Source organism: Emys orbicularis, chromosome 21 (assembly GCF_028017835.1).
Source record: "Emys orbicularis isolate rEmyOrb1 chromosome 21, rEmyOrb1.hap1, whole genome shotgun sequence".
NCBI lineage: Eukaryota > Metazoa > Chordata > Testudines > Emydidae > Emys > Emys orbicularis.
Genome location: NC_088703.1, coordinates 17508182 through 17532244, shown reverse-complemented (window position 1 = coordinate 17532244; position 24063 = coordinate 17508182).

The following is a 24063-nucleotide window of genomic DNA, read 5'->3' as shown; positions in this document are numbered from 1 at the left end:
CATTCTCCATTGTCTATTGGTCTAGGTAAAGGTCTTAGACACAGGCATAGGTACTATTTGGGTATAAGATAAACAAGATAAAGGTGAACTCTACTTTCTGGGTAAAAGGGCCCAATATCGATATGCTAACTTTGCTTTAACTTAACATGCAGGTTTTTTGCCTGTAGGTCTCTTGCGTTACAGCCAAACTTATTTTTAATATAAGTCTATAAACCTATTACAATACATCAAATACTTAAACTTATAAGAAAAGATAGATCTATGCAGGCAAGCAGATTAATCCTTAGGGCTACACCCTTGCTCCTTCTCCAGGCACCAAACATCAGTTGCTTGGCTTCACTTCCAAGGCTCTTCAGGGCCAATCCCCACCCAACCAACCCTCTCTCATTCGCTGTCGAGACGTTGGCTCCCGCCTCCAGCCGGCCTGAGTTCCCAGCCTGCATCGCCCCCTTGGCACATTTTCGAACGAGCCCTGCGGTGCTGTTTCCCCGCTGCCCATCACGCTTTGGGGGGGAGCTCCCCGTGAACCCCCACAAACCCACCTCGTTATCCGACACCCAACTCCACCCTAAAACTCCCCTTTGCCGCCGTGTCTACAAACAACTCAACACCGGGTAGGGGGCTGATGAGCTGAGACCTCTGCCCGCCACACAGACCAATATTGTCTCCCTGTCCCTCCCATCTGCCTGTCTCGGCTTATACTCAGATTGTCGGCTCTTCAGGGCAGGGACCATCTCCTTGTTCTGTATTTGTACAGCACCTAGAACATCCGGGTCCTGGGCAGGAGCGCCAGAGCCTGTGTAGAAGTGGGGGCCACCGGTGCTGGAACTGTGGCTCCACCCTTGCTCTGCTTCTCCTCCCCGAGGCCCCACCCCTTGCTCCCCTGAGGCTCTGCCCCTTGGCCAGGTCAGAAGCCATGGTAAGAGCCACCCAGGATGTCCGGGGTGCTCTGGGGAGCCCCAGACCCTCCAGCTGCCCTGGGTTGGGGAACCAGAGGGCCCAAGAGCAGCTCCCAGCCCGTGTCCCTGCCCCCAAGGGCAGGTGGATGGTCCAGGGCTCCCTGGGCGGCTCTTACCACAGCCCAGCTCTGGCTTCCGGAGCACTGGGCACGCGTGTGATGTGTGGCCCTTCCCCCCCGTTCCCCTAGAGCACAGGGCGGCATGCAGCCCCCCAGCCCCGGAGCACTGGGCGGGAGGGCAGCGCATGGCCCTCCCCCCACTCCTCAGAGCATCGGGCGGGCACGTGGGCCACAGCCCCAGAGCACGGGGCAGGCGGGCGGGAGGTACGTGGACCCCCCCCAGCACCGGAGTGGCGAGCGGCTCACAGTCCCCCCTCCTCCCTGCCCTGGAGCACTGGGCAGCGCGGCCCCAGTGCCAAGAGCCCCCCCCCCCCCCGGCACTGGGCAGCCCCAGCTATGCCATGTCCCAGCCGCCCCAGCAGGCTTCTCTTCCTGGAACAGGAGCAGTCTGTGAAGAGGCAGGCAGGGGCAGAGCAGGAGTGGGAAGAGTGTCACACCCCAATGGCCCCCTCCCTCAGGGAGTCCCCGGGGAAGTCAGATCAGCATTGTATGTGGCTAACACTGTTGCAAGCATAGCAAAACATTTTGGGGCGGGTCAAAGGCGTGTGAGTGGGGAATGAAAGATTCCTTTACAGAAGTACAAAAGGCCAAAAGCCAGGGGGTGGGGGGGGGGAGAGAAGAAAAAGAAAAGAGCAGAGAATGGGTTAACTCAACACTGCAATTAACAAGCTCAGTCTGAAGATAAGAGAACTCCAGCCCAAGGCCAGCTGCTACCCACCAAGACAGAGGGGGAGGAAGTCCATCCCCCCTCCCCCCGACCAGCTGTGAGAAAAGAAGAACTAAGTGAGACCCGCCAGGTCTGGGTGAGGTGTGAAGGGGGTGGGGGACACAGAACCCCTGAGGGGTTGGGGAAGGTGGGAAAGGGACGACACGGACGCTGGCGTGGGAGGAGATCGAGGACTAGGGGAATAGGAGACACACAGGGTGATGGGGAGAGCCCAGGTTCTGACCCTCACCAGAAGGGCTCAGACCCACCCACCCATGATGCCAGGTACAAAATGCGGCTTCTGCAGGGGCCGGAGCATGCCCAGTGGTTTACAAGCCAGCGAGTTAATGCACTAGGTCCTTTCGCTCAAGCACCCAAAGCCCAGGCTCTGGAGGTTCCCGGTTCAGCCCCCATGGGCATCACTATGCAAGACTGCCCTTCCCTCCCCATGGAGCATGCACCTGCCTGCCCATGGGGATCTCCAGCATGCAGGCCGGTGCACTTGACAGGGAGGAGAAATGGTGCCTGTGGGGCACGACGCTTAGCATAGCAGGGGGACCCTGATTCCTGGCCCAATGCAGCCAGTCCCGTCAATGAGGCTGAGACTAAGCCAGCCCTCACCGTGGCATGAGCCCTGCTGCAGGGGAATCAGGCAATGCCCGATAAAATGGAGAATGGGGATGCAATAAGCAGGGAAGCCCAGGGAGACGCAGGGACGTTGGGGGACCCCGCAGGGAGGAGAAGACGCTACGACAGGACCATGACATCAGGGAGCTGGTGGAGGTAAAACCCTGTGAACAGAAGGCACCGGGGAGTGGGAAGCCCCTGACCGCGTGCTCCAGCCCCGGAGCACCCACGGAGTCGGCGCCTATGAGATGGTTCCTTTTAGCCTTAAACTCTATGGATCTCCAAGATAAAGCTAGAAAAAAACGTGCGCCTGCTGTGTGCGTGGATGGGGCTAGGCCCCAGACACTGGACGCTAGTAAATTTACAGGCCTCCTGAGGTCCTAGAAGGTGCTTGTGATGTTGCACCCCATAATTCTTTATAGAAATATGCTTATGAGTGTAAATAGGACATAACTGGAATATGTTTTATGCTAGATATGCCATGTAACATATCTCTGCAGAGGTTATGATCTACTGAATATATTCATCCTATTTGTATGCATGTATCATTTTTATATCTGAAGTTATGAGCGTTGTATGCTTGTATTTAAAGTGTTTGCTGTAGGAAGCACATAAGACAGATTTGGTCAATATAATGTAAAGGGGTTATTCAAGTAATTGGGAGTATTTAACTAACAATGGACCTTGGAAGATGCCACGTCTGAGCTTTCCTGGGAACGTTCAAACTAACATGTAAACAATGGCTTCAGCCTGCAAAAAGCTGAATCATTCATAGACATGTGACTTGCCCAGGTGACTGCAAAACTTCATCTTGCTGAGGGGATTTTACACAGGAGAAGAGAGGGGTTTCCACCCACAAGGGAAAGTCTATATAAGCCCCTGGAAACCCCTCCATTTTGTCTTCAGCTGGCTCAGAAGATAACCTCTCCACCCCAAAGAGATGCCTGAAAGAAACTGGAACAAAGGACAGTAACTATGGTGGTGTGAGTGATTGCTGGACTCAGATTAGGAAGGAGACTAGTCTGTCAAAGAAGCTTATTGGAACATCTCTGAGGGTGAGATTTACCTGCATTTAGTTTCCTATTGTATTAGGCTTAGACTTGCGTGTTTTTGTTTTATTTTGCTTGGTAATTTACTTTGTTCTGTCTGTTATTACTTGGAACCACTTAAATCCTACTTTTTATATTTAATAAAATCACTTTTTACTTATTAATTAACCCAGAGCAAGTATTAATACCTCAGGGAGCAAACAGCTGTTCATAGCTCTCTATCAGTGTTATAGAGGGCGAACAATTTGTGAGTTTACCCTGTATAAGCTTTATACAGAGTAAAATGAATTTATTTGGGGTTTGGTCCCCATTGGCAGCAGGGTATCTGAGTGCTGCAGACAGGAGCACTTCTTAAGCTGTTTTCAGTTAAGCCTGCAGCTTGTGTGGAACGTGGTTCAGGCCTGAGTCTGTGTTTGGAGCTGGCTAGCGTGTCTGGCTCAACAAGGCAAGGTACTGAAGTCCCAAGCTGCCAGGGAAAATGGGCTCAGAGGTAGTCCCAGCACATCAGGTGGCAGTCACAAGGGGGTTTCTGTGACCCAACCCGTCACAGCGCTTCCAAGTTCTGTGCTGTCCCGATATTCCTTGGTCTCCGCTGGAATATGGCTTGGTGAAGCACTGTGATTTGCAGGAAAAGAAAGGATAAACTAAACAAGACCCAAAGCTGAGTCTTCATGAATGAGATCAGTGTGTGTATGTGTGTGTGTGTTCCTGTGCCCGGAGCAATGCCCGCAGAATGACTGCTGGACTCTCCACCCTGCAGGAGGGCTTAGGTTACAGAGAGCGCGACTATTTCACAGCTTGGTTTTGTTTTATGAATATCAGGCTTATTGGGTCTTTTCTTCCTTGCTTTTCTTGAAGCCTCCCTTGGAAGAGCTACGGAAGCAGATATTTTCTTAGCCCTTCAGCCAAGGAGCAAGGGCCGGGGGATGTGCAGCGTAGAGCTTTACAAATAACCTTCAACAAAGACATCTTTTCTCCCTACTGTGTCTCGGGCGTTTGAGTTAAATGAATGTTTAATTGAAAACAATCCAAGGTTTCAAACAGCCTAAAACCAAATCAGATCCTGTCTCAGTTAATCGGATGCCATTTCCCTGGTCACAAACCATACAGCCTTTCAGGAAAAACAGGGCAGGGGAGAGGTGGCTCTATGGGGTGTGCCCAAGCAACTGACTCATCGACTGCTCTAAAGTAACAAGGGACAGACCCAGAAATAAGCAGGAAATTCTGCACCTCGACAGCTGGATACTGAAACCTGGTGAGAGGATTCCCGTCACTGGCATGTTAAAAATCAGTTGTTATAACCTATTGAGGAAGGATCAGGAGCAAAAAGGGGGAAGGAATGTCAAAAATGGCATTACTTGTTTCTGAGTCACTGGCAACTTGGAAGCAAATGATCTTAAATGCTTACGGCTCAATGTCCTAAAAGGTAACACGCAAGACGGGCTACTATTGGGGTTGGCTAGAGATGCCCCCCTCCCTCCCCAAACCATTTGATTTTTTTTTTGTTACAGTTTTGACAGATATCCATGTTTATTTTAAACTAGTTTTAGATTTTTATTTGTTCGAATGTTCAGAATTACAGGAAATTATGCGGGAGAGGGGGAGAGTCAGACAATTATTTAACATCAATACATGCTAAGATTCAAAAAGTTAACGCTTTAGAAACCATTAAAACACAAGTTGTCAACATCACATGTCAAAATGTACAAAGTAAATATCTTTCAATCAACAACTCATACTTTACTATTCATTCGCTAGTCTATTTGTAAGAATATAAGTGTGGCCATACTGGGTGGGACCAATAGTCCATCTAGCCCAGTGTCCTGTCTTCTGACAGGGGCCTGTACCAGAACTTCAGGGAGAGTGTACAGAACAGGGTAATTATGGAGTGCTCCACCCCATCTTCCATTCCCAGCTTCTAGCAGTCAGAGGTTTAGGGATGTGTCCATGCCCATAATGGCTAATGGCCATTGCTGGACCTATCCTCCAGGAACTTCTCTCGTTCTTTTTTCAACCCAGTTGTACTTTTGGCCAGCACCACATCCAGTGGCAACGAGTTCCAGAGGTTAATTGTTCATTGAGTGAAAAAGTACTTCCTCTTGTCTGTATTAAACCTGCAGCCTATTAATTTCACTGGGTGTCTCCTGGATTTTGTATTGTGGGAAAGGATAAATAACACTTCTCTAGTCACTTTTCCACACCATTCATAATTTTATAGACCTCTATCCTATTCCCCCCTTAGTCGTCTCTTTTCTAAGATGAACAGTCCTAATCTTTTTTGTCTCTCCTCATATGGAAGCTGTTCCAGACCCTTGATCATCTTTGTTGCCCTTCTCTGAACCTAGTCCAGTTCCCCTACATCCTTTTTCAGAAGAGGTGACTGGAACTGGACACAGAATTCAAGGTGTGAGTGTACCATGGATTTACATAGTGGCATGATATTTTTGATCCCATTCCTAATAGTTCCTGCATGCGGGGTAGTTGTGGCCATGTCAGTCCCAGGATATCAGCGAGACAAGGTTGCTGAGGTCATGTCTTTTTATTGTGGAGCTGGGAGCACCTTTCCCAGACCTGAAGAAGAGCTCTGTGTGGCTCGAAAGCTCATCTCTCTCACCAGCAGTTGGTCCAGTAAAAGATATTACATCACCCATCTTGTCTCTCTAATCGTTCTTACCGTTCTATAGCAAGCTTACTTCAAAAGTCTAGATTGCTGGATTTTTTTGGCTTTAAGAAGATCTCAAGCAGCATTTTGCTTACGTTGCCCATCTAAATTTTGATTATTGTCAATGGAAATATTTTTTTCATCTACCCCGCCCCCCCCCCCCCCCCCAGGTTAGTGAAATCGCCATTTACTGACACAAAGCTAATCCTTCAACGCCTCATTATAGGTGACCATTTCCTAGCTCCAAACTGGGGCACCTCTAGGTATTAGACCTTCTCTTGACATGTCAAGAGGACTTGATCACAGAACAAAACATGGCTGGTCGCTGAGGTACAAATGAGCATGACTTGATCACATGTGTGATGTGCAAACAATACAGGGCCAATTTCACCAAACTGAAAACAACTAGGAGCTGGGAGGAAGAATTTAAAGAGAAAAAAGGCCTGTGATGCTACCCAAGGTTGTGGGGCATGTTGCTAGCAGTTGCCCTTAGCGCGAAGAAGCTTGGTCTGTGCCTGCCGGGAGCCTGTCCCACAACCCCAATGGCCATGGGCAGCGCTAGCTCTTCCCTCTCAGCCTACACAGTTCCGTTGTCCCTTAGTGGTAGACTCACCCCAACCCCCAAGCCCAGGGAGGGTCCAGCCCCTTGTTGCAGTACTCACAGATTCGGGGCCCCCCAAAGAAGCAGGGCACCCCAGCTCACCGCTCCGCCTAACACACCCCACTTGGGTACGTTCACAGCGAAAGCAAGGGAAAGTTTGCTGGACAAAGAGAGGAGACTCAGACAATGGCAAGTAGAAATACTGGAAACAAAGGGTTAGGTCTCAAATCAATACACACATTCTACAGCAGGGATGGGCAAAGTACGACCCACGGGCCACATCCAGTCCTCCAGCTGGTGTAAACCGGCCCTCGAGCGCCTGCTGCGGAGTGGGGTCTGGGGCTTGCCCTGCTCCTGCATTCCAGCCGGGGAGCAGGGTCGGATGCCACACCGCGAGCGCATGCCGAGGCTCCTGGAAGCAGCGGCAGGTCCCCCTTCCAGCTCCTACACTGAGGGGCAGCCAGGGGGCTCTGCATGCTGCTCCCGCCCCAAGTGCCACCCCTGCAGCTCCCATTGGCTGGGAGCTGCAGGGGCAGTGCCTGTGGACGGGGCAGTGCGCAGAACTGCCTGGCCGCACCTCCACATAGGAGCTGGAGGGGGGACCTGCCACTGCTTCCAGGAGCTGCTTGAGGTAAGCGCCGCCCGGAGCCTGCACCCCTAACCCCCTCCCGCACCCCAACCCCCTGGCCCAGCCCAGAGCCCACTCCCACACCCTGAACTCATTTCTGGCCCCACCCCAGAGCCTGCACCCCAAGCCAGAGCTCTCACCTCCCCTGCACCCTCACCCCAATTTTCTGAGCATTCATGGCCCTCGGGCCAAAAAGTTTGCCCACTCCTGTTCTAGAGCCTAATGTACAGCGCCAAGCACAACAGGGTCCTGGCGCGGGGGCTGATTTAAGGAAACGATTCTTAAACTTGCTAGGATTAAAGACCTGTCGTGTTAGCACGAGGCCTAGTGGGGGGAGTTATGCTGGAGGCTGGGAGGTAGCTGAATAGTGTAGATCTAAGGAGTTGACCTGCCCCAGGTCAGATATTTTGCACTCTCCTGAGCTACCAACAGATAACCATGAACTGCTCCAGTGCACCACAGGATTCTGCAAGACGGGAGTGCTGGGGGCCTTTAGCAATTAGGTTGCCATGCAATGGCTAAGCCGTTAGACCACATTTACATATAGGAACTAAGAAATAAGTGATGCAAATCATGAATATTAATACTTGTGGACTTCCCAAAAGCCTCATATGGATCAAGCCTGCTGTTGACCTTATTATAATCAGGGTTAAAGATCAAATACGGTTCATAGCCGTGCTGTTACCACAAGAAAGGGTATAAAAGCCTCTTCCCACTTCCCATTTCTTTGGCTTTGTCGGATCCTAGAGACAGTGTAAACGGAATCAGGACCTCCCTTCTGGTTGGCACAGCTCTCTTCCCCCCTCCATCTCTGCTTCCAGCGGGCTCCGTAAGCGGTAAGTATGCGCAATGCAGGACTGGAAGTATGAGCCATGTCAGAACCTACTTTACTGTGCTTATTCTAACTGTTCTGTGTATTGATCCTTGCCCAGGATATTGTCTGTATTAAATACCGTTTCTGGGTGTGTTTCACCAGCTTCTCAGTTAACTATAAACAGGGCCGGTTCCAGCTTTTTTGCCGCCTCAAGTGGCGAAGAAATAAAAAAAAGAAAAACCCGATTGAGCTGCCGCCGAAGAAGAAGGGGAGTGAAGGACCCGCCGCCGAATTGCTGCCGAAGACCTGGACGAGCCGCCCCAATGACGGATGGACGTGCCGCCCCTTTCTATTGGCCGCCCCAGGCACCTGCTTCCTTCGCAAGCAGGGGCAAGTAGCTGCCTAGGAAAAGAACCTGTTATCTGTGATTGGGGCACGTCACCCCCCGTACACAACCTGTGTAATCACTGTTCAGGCTGCCAGAGGCAGAGATAAGAGAGTTCTGCCTGGCCGATGCTGCCTTGAACCATGCGACCCTGGAAACCACTGTGGCTCTGTCTCCATCCCTTTGCTCTGAGTTCCTGGTGGGGGAGTGTGTGTGTGTGTGTGTGTGTCTCTCTCTCTCTGCAAAGGCCGGTTCTTCCCCCAGCCAGCTGGCACCTTTCCCCTCGGTTCTCCAGCTGGGGCTTTTGCCCGGCATCCCTGCAGAGAGGTGGGAAAATCCCCTTCCTCTTGCTTGTTGGTTGCTAGCCTGTTGTCTTTCCAGCTTCTTCATTGATCTGGGTCGGTTTCTGCCAGGCCTTTACTGACCCATTGGTTCCATCCCAGACAGCAGCGTCACCTGACACCCCGGGTCTCTCACTCTGCCCTTAGAACTGTTTATACTCCGTGTAGAGCAATGTAAAGCAAAGAGGGAAACTGAGGCACACCTACACCTATTACCAAAATTCCCTCTCCAATAGTGCTGGGCCAATTGAATCAGCTGGGGACCAGGGACCATTGGCTGCAAGGCAGTGATCTTGCTTTACACCAGCTGGGGGTCTGGCCTCACATTTCCTTGATGGGGACGAGTATTTATCTGGGCGCTAACTGCAGAGGCCCCATAAAGTTTCCTCAGGGTGTGTGGGACGTGCCAGCCCAGGGAGGTAACTTGCCAAGCTTTGATCTGATCAGTGACTCACCCGCCCGGCGCTGCTTTCCGGCCGGGAGCAGGAGGAAGTTCTCAGAGCCCCTGTTCAGCTCCTCACCCTGTTCCCTGCCCCTAGATCCTGGTGTCTGTGGCCAGCAGCCCCCACCCTAGAGCCCCTCCCAGTCTGCCAGGGACCACACCGAGCAGGGCTGGGAGCCTGTTGCACCAGGAGTGAGTGTGAGCATCTGTCAGCAGAGACACGGACCCTTCACCACCCACCATGGAGCCCCAGGTGAGCCCCCCTTCTCCCCAACACCTCTGCCCCATGGAGCCCAGGGGAGTCCCCACCTGCCCCCAAATTACCCCTACCCCATGGAGTCTCAGCCCCCTGCCTCCCACCTTCCCTGCCCCATGGCGCTCAGGGGAGTCCCCTCTGCTCCCCACCTACCCCTGCCCCATGGAGCCTCAGGTGAGCCCCCCCTTCCTCCAACACCCCTGCCCCATAGAGCCCCAGGGGAGTCTCCTCTGATCCCCACCTTCCCTGCCCCATGAAGCACCTGGGGAATCCTCCTCCCCCCACCTCCTCCTGCCCATGGAAACCCTGATGACTCCCCCCTGTGTCCCATGGCCTGCTGACCTATGGAGCCCCATGGAGGGTCCCCTGCCCCCTCTCCTGTTGGTAGCACAGCAGGGGCTAGGGGATGTGGGTCGAGGGGCTCTCGGTTGTGCCCAGGGCTCAGGGGCGCTGACACTGCAGGGTCCTGTGCAGGTGCCGGGACGGATGCCCAGGGCTGGACTCCTGCTGCTGCCCCTTCTCCTCTGCTTCGGGCCAGAGACCACCGGGAGCATCAACCCGGCCGCACTCAAAAAAATCGTGGATCATGTGAACAAGTGAGTGACCGGCCTGGGGTTTGTCTCTGTCCTTCCCTGCCCCTGTACCCAGCTGCGAAGAGCAGCAGAGAATGTCCCTGGTTGGGTCCCACCGGCTTGTAGGGACACCCAGCAAGGTCGGGGGGCCTAACTGAGCCCGGCTCTGCCCAGAGCCCACCTGAGAGCCAGGGGCTGCTATTGTGCCAGGCACTAGAGACACCTAAACGAGGGCAGAGAGCACCCAGCATGCCAGGGATGCACTGAGCCCTGGATTAGATTATGCACTGTCTTGATTCTAGGGGTGATTCTGGGGGTGCAGGGGGAGATGGAGCCTACAGCTGGGAGAGGTGATTCTGGGGGCTCGGGGGAGATGGAGCCCATAGCTCGGAGGGGTGATTCTGGGGCTGCAGGGGTAGGTGGAGCCCAGAGCTGGGATGGTTTTTCAGGGCCTATTCCACTTTTTCTCCCTTTTACTTGGCATCTCCTGGCAGGAGCCCGGTGCCCCCTGACCCCTCTGTGTCCTGCCCTCTTTCAGTAACGGCGGAGTTAACAAGCAATATGCTTTCGCTGTCACGCTGCCCCATGGCACCTGCAGCAACCCCCAGGATGTGGCCACCTATCTGCCTATGGCCCAGCTAGCAGACATGAGAAAGAAGATTGGCTCGTTCGGTGCCCTGTACAACCCGCCCAGCGGGAACATCGTGGCTGCCAGGCCAAAGGAAGTGAATACACCGAAAGGGAAATACACGGAGCACAGCGAGTGGCGTCTGCTCTCCGGCCCAAACAGCCTTGTGGCCCAGCTCACGGCCAGGACCTATGGCCAGAACAGCTGCCTGATCTTATTCACCTTCAATTCGCCCTGCTCCACCAAGTGTCTGCGCGAGGCCGGGCGCTCCAACATCGTGCAGATGACCAGCACTGCCTTCTTGGCCATCAACAACAACTACAAGGCCTTCGTGTTCCAGAAGATCTTCGACTATGACATGAAGCCTGAAGTGACCCGGAAGGACCTGCTGGACGCCTGGCACCGGCTGCGCAACGTGCCCCTGCTGCGCTGCGACAACAACGGCTGCCAGGACTGTGCTCCGGTGGACCCCCGAAACAACCCCTGCCTGGCTGGGAAGAGGTAGATAATGGAGCAGAGCCAGGAACCACGTGTGACTCTTTGTGCCACTGGCCTCCCTCGCTGCCCATGCGCTTCTGGATCGCTGAGTATAACAGAAACATGTCCCAACCGGGCACCAGGCTGCAATCCAGAACCCCACTCTGACCTGTGCTCCAATCTAGAACCCTAATCCACAGGTGTGCTCCAATCTAGAACCCCGTTCCCGGGCATGTGTTGATTTAGAATGTGATTTCCCAGTATGTGCCAACCTAGAACCCCTTCCAGAGTGTGTTCCCATCTAGAACCCCACGCATGGATGTGCTAAAATCTGCAATCTAGAGCCCCATTGCTGGGTGTGCTCCAATGCAGTACCCCATTCCCATCTCCGGTTGTGATCCAGCCTAGAACTCCATCCCTGGGTGTACTCCAATCTGTGATCTAGAAGCCCGTCCTTCTCCCCAGGTGTGCTCCAATCCAGAATTGCCAGCCCCCAGTGCACCTCAAGCTCCGTTCTAAACCTTCATCCCCCACAGTGCGTCAAGCTCCAATCGAGAACATGACCCCCATTCCTGGGTGGTCTCGGAGCTGCAGTATAGAATCCAAATTCACCCAGTGAGCTCAAACTCCGATCTAGAACCCAACCTCCATCCCTGCACAAGACTATGGGGGCGGGGAGACAGTGGATGGGAGCAGGGCACATTACGCCTGGCGACTGTATCATGGGGCTTGATGAGAGGGGGGAGCCCCTTACTCAGATGTTGGTGGGTGGGGGGATTCCTGGGCACGGACCATAGCCAAGGTGGGGCAGTGGGGATCTCGGAGCGCGGGGCTCTGTCACTGGGGGCTGCTTTGGGGGTTGTTCCATTCTGCGGGTGATGCTTTTTGCTGATTCTCTGACATGTGATTGCCGCCAATAAAGCTTCTGAGCATCTTGGGGCCTCACGTCTCTGTCCGTGCGTCTGGGTCTCCTATCTCTGTCTGTGCGTCGGGGGTCTCATGTCGTCCCCTGGGTGGGCTGGGTCCCCAAGGGCAGCCCCTCGTCGAGCCTGGCTCCCAGCTGGCAGGGTGCGCGGCAGCTTGGGTTTTACAGGGTCCAGAGCCCCCGAGTGTTCCCCTCCCCATCCCTAGAACCCCCACCCCCTGCTCCCTGGGCGGGGATCCCCTGAGCAGACAGCCCCAATCCCCCAGGGATGGGAGGTTGTGACACTCTGTAGTCACCCAAAGCAATACCCTGGCATGGTTTGGGGTAGCTGAGCTCTGTAATGAGAAGGAGACAGGCCATGGGACAGACTCCGGCACAGTCCCTGCGCCCCGTCGTCGCCACACAGTCCCAGAGATGTGGCCCCTGGGAGAAAACCCAGCCAGAGGAACCTCTCCGAGATCCCAGAGATTCCTGGGAGCTACGACCAACACTGCCTGAGGACCTAAATCCAGAGCACCCTCTGTACCCATCTATCTACTTAATGGAACCCCACAGCCTGGGAGCCAGGACTCCTAGGTTCTATCTCTGGCTCTGGGATGGGACTGGGGTCTAGTGGTTAGAGCGTGGGGAGAGGGAGCTGGGAGTGAGAGGTGCTGGATGCTGCACAGACACGGTGAGAAAAAGCCGCCAGCAGGGCCACCGAGAGCGGGTTCGGGCCCCGGTGACATTTTTTTTTCAGGCCCCCCAGCAAGGGCGGACCAGCTAAACAGGGCCGACCGGGGGGGGGGGGGGGAAGAGCCGGGGAAGCCGGGCCCCGGGCCCCCTTCCATCCCTGCTTCCCGGCCGGGTGACCCTCTGCTGCACCCAGAGCTCAGGGCAGAGCCTGGCTCTGAGCATCCCATCAGCATGGAGACCTTCTGTGGGGCTGGCTGGGTGTGGGGCTGGGAGCGGGGATGCCAAGCCGGGCCCCAAATCTGCTACAATGATCTCCACAGAATCACTGGGATCCGACCAGTTGGGCGGCTCCGATCTGGAGCGAGATCGGCAGTTGTAGAACCTTGTGTCTCCACATCTAGCGCTGGGGATGGTGAATTCACCCCCGTCCCCAGCAGCATCCAGCTCCTGGATTTGGATTCCATCTTTATACAGAACTAACCTCCTGGCCTCGCACCGGCACTGACAGCGGAGGGTAACAGCTCCCCCCACACTGCTGGGGCTGATGGAGATGGAGGGTCCGGGCGCAGGGAGCTCTGCGTTCACACACAAACAGGAGTGAGAAAGGGAGACACAAACCCCTCCCCGTGTGTCTGTAACCTGCCCTTAGCACCCAGCCCCAGGGACAGTGCCAGAGCTAACAGACACCTCACTGCATCCACAGGGAACCTGTGGGCTAAGTTCTGATCTCAGCCCCCGGGGTCACTCCAGAGTCACCCCTGACTGCACTGGGGGCAGGGCCGGGTTCCGATCTCAGCCCCCCCTGGGGGCAATACCAGGAGGCTGAAGTGAATTTTGGGGTGAAGTGCCTCTTTTCCCCTCCTCCTCCCCACCCACCCTGTCCTTAACAGTAAAGTTTCCCCAGCCCCACAGATATTCATGGCCCGGCACCCTGATTCACCCGGCCAGCCAGCAGCCTGGTTTGAGCACAGATTCTGCCGACTACACCACTGTGACGGGTTAGATCACAGAAACCTTCTTGGGAGCTGCCAACTGATGCGCCAAGACTACTTCTGCCCCTGCTTTCCTGCCCTGTCAGCTTAGGACTTCAGTGCCCTTCCTGGTTTGAGCCAGACATGCTAGCCTGCTGCAAACCCAGACCCAGGTCTGGGCCACATCCCCTAACAGCTGTAGGATTGACTGAAAGCAGCTTACAAAAGTGTTCTTATCTTTAACACTCAGATGCCCAACTCCCAATGGGGTCTAAACCCAAATAAATCCGTTTTACCCTGTATAACGCTTATACAGGGTAAACTCATACATTGTTCACCCTCTATAACACTGATAGAGAGATATGCACAGCTGTTTTCTCCCCCAGGTATTAATACATATTCTGGGTTAATTAATAAGTAAAAAGTGATTTTATTAAATACAGAAAGTAGGATTTAAGTGATTTCAAGTAGTAACAGACAGAACAAAGTGAATTACCAAGTAAAATAAAATAGAACACCACTGGCCATCACATACAGCCCCCAGCTAAAACCTCTCCAGAGCATTATCCACGATCTACAACCTATCCTGGAAAATGATCCCTCACTCTCACAGACCTTGGGAGGCAGGCCAGTCCTCGCTTACAGACAACCCCCCAACCTGAAGCAAATACTCACCAGCAACTACACACCACACCACAGAAACACCAACCCAGGAACCTATCCCTGTAGCAAACCTCGTTGCCTACTCTGTCCCCATATCTACTCTGGCAACACCATCAGAGGACCCAACCACATCAGCCACACCATCAAGGGCTCATTCACCTGCACATCCACTAATGTTATATATGCCATCATGTGCCAGCAATGCCCCTCTGCCATGTACATTGGCCAAACCGGACAGTCCCTCCGCAAAAGAATAAATGGACACAAATCAGACATCAGGAATGGTAACATACATAAGCCAGTAAGGGAACACTTCAATCTCCCTGGTCATTCTATTACAGATTTAAAAGTCACTATCATTGAACAAAAGAACTTCAGAAACAGACTTCAAAGAGAAACAGCAGAACTAAAATTCATTTGCAAATTCAACACCATTAATCTGGGCTTGAATAGGGACTGGGAGTGGCTGGCTCATTACAGAAGCAGCTTTTCCTCTCCTGGAATTGACACCTCCTCATCTATTATTGGGAGTGGACTACATCCACCCTGATTGAATTGGCCTTGTCAACACTGGTTCTCCACTTGCGAAGTAACTCCCTTCTCTTCATGTGCCAGTATATAATGCCTGCATCTGTAACTTTCACTCCATGCATCCGAAGAAGTGAGGTTTTTACTCACGAAAGCTTATGCCCAAATAAATCTGTTAGTCTTTAAGGTGCCACCAGACTCCTTGTTGTTTTTGTAGAACACACAAGTCTATGTCTAAGAAACTGAATACAAATAACACATCACCAGTTCCAGTAAGCTTCCTTTTACAGACTAGTCTCCTGCTAGTCTGGGTCCAGCAATCACTCACACTCGCTGTGGTTATTGTCCTTTGTTCCAGTTTCTTTCAGATATCCTTTGGGTGGAGAGGCTATCTCTTTAACCAGCTGAAGACAAAATGGAGGGGTCTCCCACAGGCTTAAATAGACTTTCTCTTGTGGGTGGAGACCCCCTCCTCTCTCCTATGCAAAGTCCCAGCTCCAAGATGGAGTTCTGGAGTCACCTGGGCAAGTCACATGTCCATGCATGGCTCAGTTTTTGCAGGCAGAAGCCATTGCCCAAATAGTATTTTGAATGTCTCCAGGAAGACTTCTTATGTGGATTGGAGCATTCCAAGATGCATTGTACCTTAAGTGCTTCTTGACTGGGCACTTAACTTTGCAAATTCCTTTCTAAAGAAGTTGACCAAATGCCTTACAAAGCTTACTTAGAAATCAAGCAAGTATACAGCCAATATTCATAACTTCAAGTACAAAATGATACATGTGTACAAATAGGATGAATAGATTCAGTAGACCATAACCTTTACAGAGATAAGTTACATGGCACATGTAGCATAAAACATACTCCAGTTATGTCATATTCCCATAAAGCATTATGGGATACATCATCACCCCCCCTCCCATGGACACACCCCATTTGTCTCTGATTCTCACCGAGGAAGAGGATGGTGAGAGCAGACGCCATGATGGGGGCAGCAAGGGGCCTCTCAGCACTGCCACCAACACCCTGGTGTACAGTTCCACCAAGCCCCGAGCAAGGAACTCAGCTGGTGGCTCCAGCTACAGGAAGCCGATGATGTCGCATCTCTTCCTGTGTCCATCACACCATGTCTCTAATCTGCAGGTGAAATCTAACGTGGCCAAAGTAAGCAGAGGTCCCGGCAAAACCCTGGGACCATCAGCCTGATCAAGCATCATGCAGCTCACAGCTTGTCTGTGTCTCTTTAGGGAGGGGAGACTGGTCACCCTTGATGTACCCTGCAGCCTTGGGGAAGGTGCACCAGGCTAGGAGCCAGAAAGCCACAGGGTCTCGTCTTCAATCGTCAACTGACCACTATTTCCATGCAGATTCTAGCCTCCCTCCCCACCTTTTACAGGCAACCCATGTAGGTAACATTAATATGTGATCATGCAATTAAAGAATGGAGTCACAATGTATGTGCACGAGGGGGCAGAGTTGAGATTGTTCAGGAAACCTGAACATAAGAACGGCTGTACTGGGTCAGACCCAAGGTCCATCCAGCCCATTATCCTGTCTGCCGACAGTGGCCAAAGCCAGATGCCCCAGAGGGAGTGAACCTAACAGGTAATGATCAAGTGATCTCTCTCCTGCCATCCATCTCCACCCTCTGACAAACACAGGGTAAGGACACCATTCCTTACCCATCCTGGCTAATAGCCATTAATGGACTTAACCTCCATGAATTTATCCAGTTCTCTTTTAAACGCTATTATAGTCCTAGCCTTCATAACCTCCTCAGGCAAGGAGTTCCACAAGTTGACCGTGTGCTGTGTGAAGAAGAACTTCCTTTTATTTGTTTTAAACCTGCTGCCTATTAATTTCATTTGGTGACCCCTAGTTCTTGTATTGTGGGAATAAGTAAATAACTTTTCCTTATCTACTTTCTCCACATCATTCATGATTTTATATACCTCTATCATATCCCCCTTAGTCTCCTCTTTGCCAAGCTGAAAAGTCCTAGCCTCTTTAATCTCTCCTCATATGGGACCCGTTCCAAACCCCTAATCATTTTAGTTGCCCTTCTCTGAACCTTTTCTAATGCCAGTATATCTTTTTTGAGATGAGGAGACCACATCTGTACGCAGTATTCAAGATGTGGGCGTACCATCGTTTTATATAAGGGCAATAATATATTCTCCGTCTTATTCTCTATCCCCTTTGTAATGATTCCAAACAACCTGTTTGCTTTTTTGACCGACTCTGCACACTGCGTGGACATCTTCAGAGAACTATCCACGATGACTCCAAGATCTTATTCCTGATTTGTTGTAGTTAAATTAGCCCCCATCATATTGTATGTATAGTTGGGGTTATTTTTTCCAATGTGCATTACTTTACATTTATCCACATTAAATTTCATTTGCCATTTTGTTGCCCAATCACTTAGTTTTGTGAGATCTTTTTGAAGTTCTTCACAGTCTGCTTTGGTCTTAACTATCTTGAGCAGTTTAGTATCATCTGCAAACTTTGCCACCTCACTTTTTACCCCTTTCTCCAGATCATTTATGAATAAGTTGAATAGGATTGGTCCTAGGACTGACCCTTGGGGAACACCACTAATTACCCCTCTCCATTCTGAGAATTTACCGTTAATTCCTACCCTTTGTTCCCTGTCTTTTAACCAGTTCTCAATCCTTGAAAGGACCTTCCCTTTTATCCCATGACAACTTAATTTACGTAAGAGCCTTTGGTGAGGGAACTTGTCAAAGGCTTTCTGGAAATCTAAGTACACTATGTCCACTGGATCCCCCTTGTCCACATGTTTGTTGACCCCTTCAAAGAACTCTAATAGATTAGTAAGACATGATTTCCCTTTACAGAAACCATGTTGACTTTTGCCCAACAATTTATGTTCTTCTATGTGTCTGACAATTTTATTATTTACTATTGTTTCAACTAATTTGCCCGGTACCGATGTTAGACTTACCGGTCTGTAATTGCCGGGATCACCTCTAGAGCCCTTTTTAAATATTGTCGTTACATTAGCTATCTTCCAGTCATTGGGTACAGAAGCCGATTTAAAGGACAGGTTACAAACCCTAGTTAATAGTTCTGCAATTTCACATTTGAGTTCTTTCAGAACTCTTGGGTGAATGCCATCTGGTCCCGGTGACTTGTTAATGTTAAGTTTATCAATTAATTCCAAAACCTCCTCTAGTGACACTTCAATCTGTGACAGTTCCTCAGATTTGTCACCTACAAAATCCGGCTCAGGTTTGGGAATCTCCCTAACATCCTCAGCCGTGAAGACTGAAGCAAAGAATTCATTTAGTTTCTCCGCAATGACTTTATCATCTTTAAGTGCTCGTTTTGTATCTCGATCATCGAGGGGCCCCACTGGTTGTTTAGCAGGCTTCCTGCTTCTGATGTATTTAAAAAACATTTTGTTATTACCTTTTGAATTTTTGGCTAGCTGTTCTTCAAACTCCTCTTTGGCTTTTCTTATTACATTCTTGCACTTAATTTGGCAGTGTTTATGCTCCTTTCTATTTGCCTCACTAGGATTTGACTTCTACTTTTTAAAGGAAGTCTTTTTATCTCTCACTGCTTCTTTTACATGGTTGTTAAGCCACGGTGGCTCTTTTTTAGTTCTTTTACTGTGTTTCTTAATTTGGGGTATACATTGAAGTTGGGCCTCTATTATGGTGTCTTTAAAAGGCGCCCATGCAGCTTGCAGGGATTTCACTTTAGTCACTGTACCTTTTAATTTCTGTTTAAGTAACCCCCTCATTTTTGCATAGTTCCCCCTTTTGAAATTAAATGCCACAGTGTTGGGCTGTTGAGGGGTTCTTCCCACCACAGGGATGTTGAATGTTATTATATTATGGTCACTATTTCCAAGCGGTCCTGTTATAGTTACCTCTTGGACCAGCTCCTGCACTCCACTCAAGACTAAATCTAGAGTTGCCTCTCCCCTTGTGGGTTCCCGTACTAGCTGCTCCATGAAGCAGTCATTTAAAGTATCGAGAAATTTTGTCTCTGCATTTCGTCCTGAAGTGACATGTTCCCAGTCAATATGGGGATAATTGAAATCCCCCACTATTATTGAGTTCTTAATTTTGATAGCCTCTCTAATTTCCCTTAGCATTTCATCATCACTATCATTGTCCTGGTCAGGTGGTCGATAATAGATCCCTAATGTTATATTCTTATTAGAGCATGAAATTACTATCCATAGAGATTCTATGGAACATGTGGATTCACTTAAGATTTTTACTTCATTTGAGTCTACATTTTCTTTCACATATAGTGCCACTCCCCCCCCCCCCCCCCCCCCCCGCACGACCTTAACTGTGGCATTTCCTGGTGCTGGAGGTTTTGACTCTGCAGCCTTCCCTCTCAGCCTGCACCAAGTAAGGAGCGGGCGCGATGGGGAACGCCTGGGTTTGCTGCCCCATGCGCCATAGCTGAGTGGTGATGATGGCTTAATGCTATAAAGTTTTAAGGGTCTTTTCTCAGCATGTGAATTTAATAAACCAGGTTCAAAAGAAAAGCCGAGAAAAAGGAATGCCATCCTGTGCCCACAGTGGGTCACCAGCCAGGAGAGACCCAGGGACCGTCTAATGCCCCCGCAGAGACCCTGCCCCCCAAGCTGAAGGAGACACTGTCAGTGGTTATGTGGCCAGGCCCCTAGAGAGGAACATGACACAGGCTTTGTTTATACAGCCATTGGCTAGTGCAGTGGTTTTCAATCTCTTTCTGGCGACCCAGTTGAAAAAAATTGTTGATGCCCGTGACCCAACGGAGCTGGGGATGAGGGGTTTGGGGTGTGGGAGGGGCTCAGTGTTGGGGCAGAGGTTAGGGTGTGGGGGTGAGGGCTGCAGGGTGGAGCCGGGAATGAGGACTTTGGGCTGCAGGAGGGGGCTCTGGGTTGTGGGGCTTAGGGCTGGGGCAGGGGCTTGGAGTGCGGGAGGGGGTCAGGGCTCTGGGCTGGGGGTGCAGGCTCTGGGGTGGGACCAGGGATGAGGGGTTTGGGATGCAGGAAGGGGCTTCAGGTTTGGGGGCCTGTGGGCTGGGGCTGAGGGGGGACTTAGGGCTGAGGCAGGGGATTGGGGCGCATGGTTAGGGCATGGCCTTACCTTGGGTGGCTCCCGGTCAGCGGTGCAGCGGGGGTGCTAAAGCAGGCTTCCTGCCTGTCCTGGCACCGTGGACCGCGCTGCGCCCCGGAAGTGGCCAGCAGCAGGTCCGGTTCCTAGACGGAGGCACGCAAGCGGCTCCGCACGGCTCTCACCCGCATGCACTGCCCCCCCAGCTTCCATTGGCTAGTTCCCGGCCAATGGGAGTGCGGAGCCGGTGCTCAGGGTGGGGGCAGCGTGCGGAGCCCTGTGGCCCCGCCCGCCTAGGAGCCGGACCTGCTGCTGGCCGCTTCCGGGGCGCAGCGCGGTGTCAGAACAGGTAGGAACTAACCTGCCTTAGCTGGGCAGCACCGCCGACGGGACTTTTAACATCCTGGTCGGCGGTGCGGACCAGAGCCGCCGCGACCCAGTGCCTTCCATTCAATGACTAGAGGGCAGTAGAAAGCTGTGGATCAGGGGACTCTATTCCTGGCCCGGGGAGGGGAGTGCGGTCTAGTGGTTAGAGCGGTGGGGGGTGGGGGGTAACACACTGCTGGGAAACACCAGGGGCAGCATTGAAGGTACTTCAGCTGCCTGGCTGGATGGTCCCAATGGACCTTCTTAAATCCCTGACCCCATTGCTCCCCAACCTCTCTGGAGCCTTCCCCCTAGGCTGCCTCCAGCTGCACAGAGCAGGAGGGGGACAAGCAGCAGATTCGCTGCCTAGCAAAGTCATCCTCTGTGATGAAGTGGGGGGATTTTCTTAATGGTTTGCATGACTACAGTGTGTGCCTCAGTTTCCCCTGTGTGCTGTGTGTGTAAGGAGGTGGTGGGAGAGGGTTTGTTGTTGCAGAGGACCAGGTGTGGGCTTGCCTAGGATCTGGGACCCCGGACAATGGCCTGGTGACTGGGGAGGCCCACCCCAGGTTGGCAGGCAGCCGGTTTTGGCCAGTGGGAGGACAAAGGGCTGAGGAGAGAGGACCCCGGTGGCCTGACCAGCCAGTGGGGGAACAAAGGACGGGAGAGGGGCTCAGGGGTGGAGGGTATAATAGGCCTAACCCAGGCTGTGGCCCCGCCCCCGTCCTGCCCTGAAGCTCTGCCCTTGCTCCCCTGAGGCCGGAGGGGGCTCGGCTCAGGCCGGTGCTTGGGCCGGACCAGGGGTCAGGGCAGCTGGGGTGGGGGGCTGGTGCTCCTCCAGCTGCAGTGCGGGGGTGGGGAGTGAAGCTCGGGCTCCAGTGGGCGAGGAGGGTGGAGGGGCCTCAGGCGGAAGGGGGGGCCGGTGGGGCTAGCCTCCCTGAAGGGGGGGTTCACGCGCCGCCCAGGACGGGGCAGTTGGGGAAGGTGAAATAGGGTGATCGGCTGGAAGGAGAGGGCTGCTGGACTGGACCCCTTCAAACCCTCCCCACCACCACCGCCCATCCCGCCTCACCCCCCCCAACGCATCCCCCCTCACATCGCCTGACTCCCAGCCCTGTTTCCCCTCAAATGCCCATCCCCCCCTCAGTTAAGATGGCCACCATCTCCTAGTGGCCCCAGTGGGCTTGGCGCCAGGCTGCCCTCTGGGAAATGGTGGCCACCTTGGTTGGGGGAAGGGGGCAGTGTGGGGGGCAGGGGAATACGGAGGGTGGGAGAATATGGGGGGAACATTGGGGGCCGGGGGGGTTGAGGCTGAGGGGTTAGGACCTGGGGGGGGGGGCAGGGCAGGGCAGCGGGGTGGGGGGGAAGGGAGCACAATGGAAGCTGCTCTAAGGGGTTGGGGAGCACCTGGGTCCCCCCCTTGTGAGAATTTCAGGGTGAATCTGCCCCATGGCCATGGGTGGTGCTGGGGAGCTGCACCTGCCCCTCGTTCCCCCACCCCCAGCTCAGCTAGAGGTTTGGCAGGAAAACAAATACCCTTCCCACCCCATCTGCTGATCCCAACTCTGTGAGAGTGGAGCCCCTCCCCCCACCCCATTCTCCCTCCAACCACTGTCGTTGTCCCCCCCGGCTCCCGTCCTGTCACCCCATCCCCCTGCCCCAACCTCAACCCATCTCCCCTCAAACCCCCGTCCGCCTCCCGCCCTGCCCTCAGCCTGTCCTCCCAAACGCTGGTATCCCTGCTGCTCTTTGTAGAACACCTCACAGGCCTGGAGGGTTCAAGGGGTTTGTAAACTCTCTCCCTTGCCAGCATTACACAGCCAGGGGGCTGGGGGGCTTGTTTCAAACCGAGCCCCTGGTTTTACTCTGCTCCTGGGCAAACCCCCAGCAGCAGCAGTCCAAAGGCAAAGCTTTTGGGTTACACCCACAAACAAGGAATCAAACCCGGCCTTTTTACTGAAACGGGCTGAGAGACCACAGACAACAGCTAGGGTTGCCAGGTGTCCGATTTTCGACCGGAACGCCTGGTCGAAAAGGGTCCCTGGCAGCTCCGGTCAGCACCGGCGACCGGGCTGTTAAAAGTCCAGTTGGCCGCAACGGCCGGCTCCGCGCAGCTCCTGGAAGTGGTTGGCATGTCCCTCCGGCTCCTAGGCACAGGGGTAGTCAGCGGGGTTCCGCACGCTGCCCCCCCCCCCCAGTGCCGGCTCTGCAGCTCCTATAGGCCGGGAACTTATAGTCGGGGCAGCGCCTGAGGATGGAGAGGTTGGTGTCTAGTGCGGGTAGAGGAGTGACTGGCTGCGTGCTGACAAGCTTGGGGTAGTTGGTGCCTGGGACTAACTCATAACTGGGGGGAAGGTGTGCCCCCAGCCCTTCATAAATGGAGCCCCAGCTGCCTCGCCAGGCATGCCGAAGGTGCTGGGGCTTGGGGCTTCAGCCCCTGCCAGGCATGCTGGGGTCGGGGCTGAAGCCCCTGTGTGCCCTCAGGGCTGAAGCCCCAACCCCACCGTTCTTCGTGGGGCTGAAGCCCCAAGCTCCAGTGCACTGTGTGGAGGTGAAGCTCCAAGTCCCTGTGTGCCCCGCACCTGCTGGGGCTCCCACTGTCAGTCCCTCAGGGGTGGGGCAACTGCCAGTGGGCACAGAGCAGTTCCTGGGTCATACCCGTGGCCACCTACTTCCCTCCTGTCATCCCCAACGGCCATGGCACCATGTGGCTGTGCGACCCCCACTGCTGACCCCTTCCCTCCCTATCCCCCTGACGGCCACAGCGCCTTCCAGCTGTGTGGTCCCCACGGCTGCCCCCTTCCCCTGATGGTCACAGCGCCTTCCAGCTGTGTCATCCCCACGGCCGCCCCCTTCCCCCAACGGCCACAGCGCCTTCCAGCTGTGTGGTCCCCACGGCTGCCCCCTTCCCCTGATGGTCACAGCGCCTTCCAGCTGTGTCGTCCCCACGGCCGCCCCCTTCCCCCGACGGCCACAGTGCCTTCCAGCTGTGTCACCCCCACGGCCGCCCCCTTCCCCCGACGGCCACAGCGCCTTCCACCTGTGTCTTCCCCACGGCCGCCCCCTTCCCCCGACGGCCACAGCGCCTTCCAGCTGTGTGGTCCCCACGGCTGCCCCCTTCCCCTGATGGTCACAGCGCCTTCCAGCTGTGTCACCCCACGGCCGCCCCCTTCCCCCGACGGCCACAGTGCCTTCCAGCTGTGTCATCCCCACGGCTGCCCCCTTCCCCTGATGGCCAAAGCGCCTTCCAGCCATGTAATGGCTTGGTGGGCCTGGCACAGGCGGCCAATTGGTGTGAGTTTGGTGACCTCTGACCCCAGCCTTGGTGGTACAATGACCAGAGGACCCCATCCCCCATAAAACAGGGGTTGGATTCCCAGCAGGCTGAGGCACATTTGGGATCGGGGTTCTTCCAAATTCCCCTGCCAGACACATCAGCCTCCCTAAAAACCCCATGGACCGGAAGTCATTCTGCCCTCACTAAAGATGGCGGCCTACGGACTTCCGCCCTGAACCATACCCGACCCGCGAGTCCCTCCCCCAGCCCTTTGGAACGCAGCGTCTTCTCCGCACCGGGAAGGC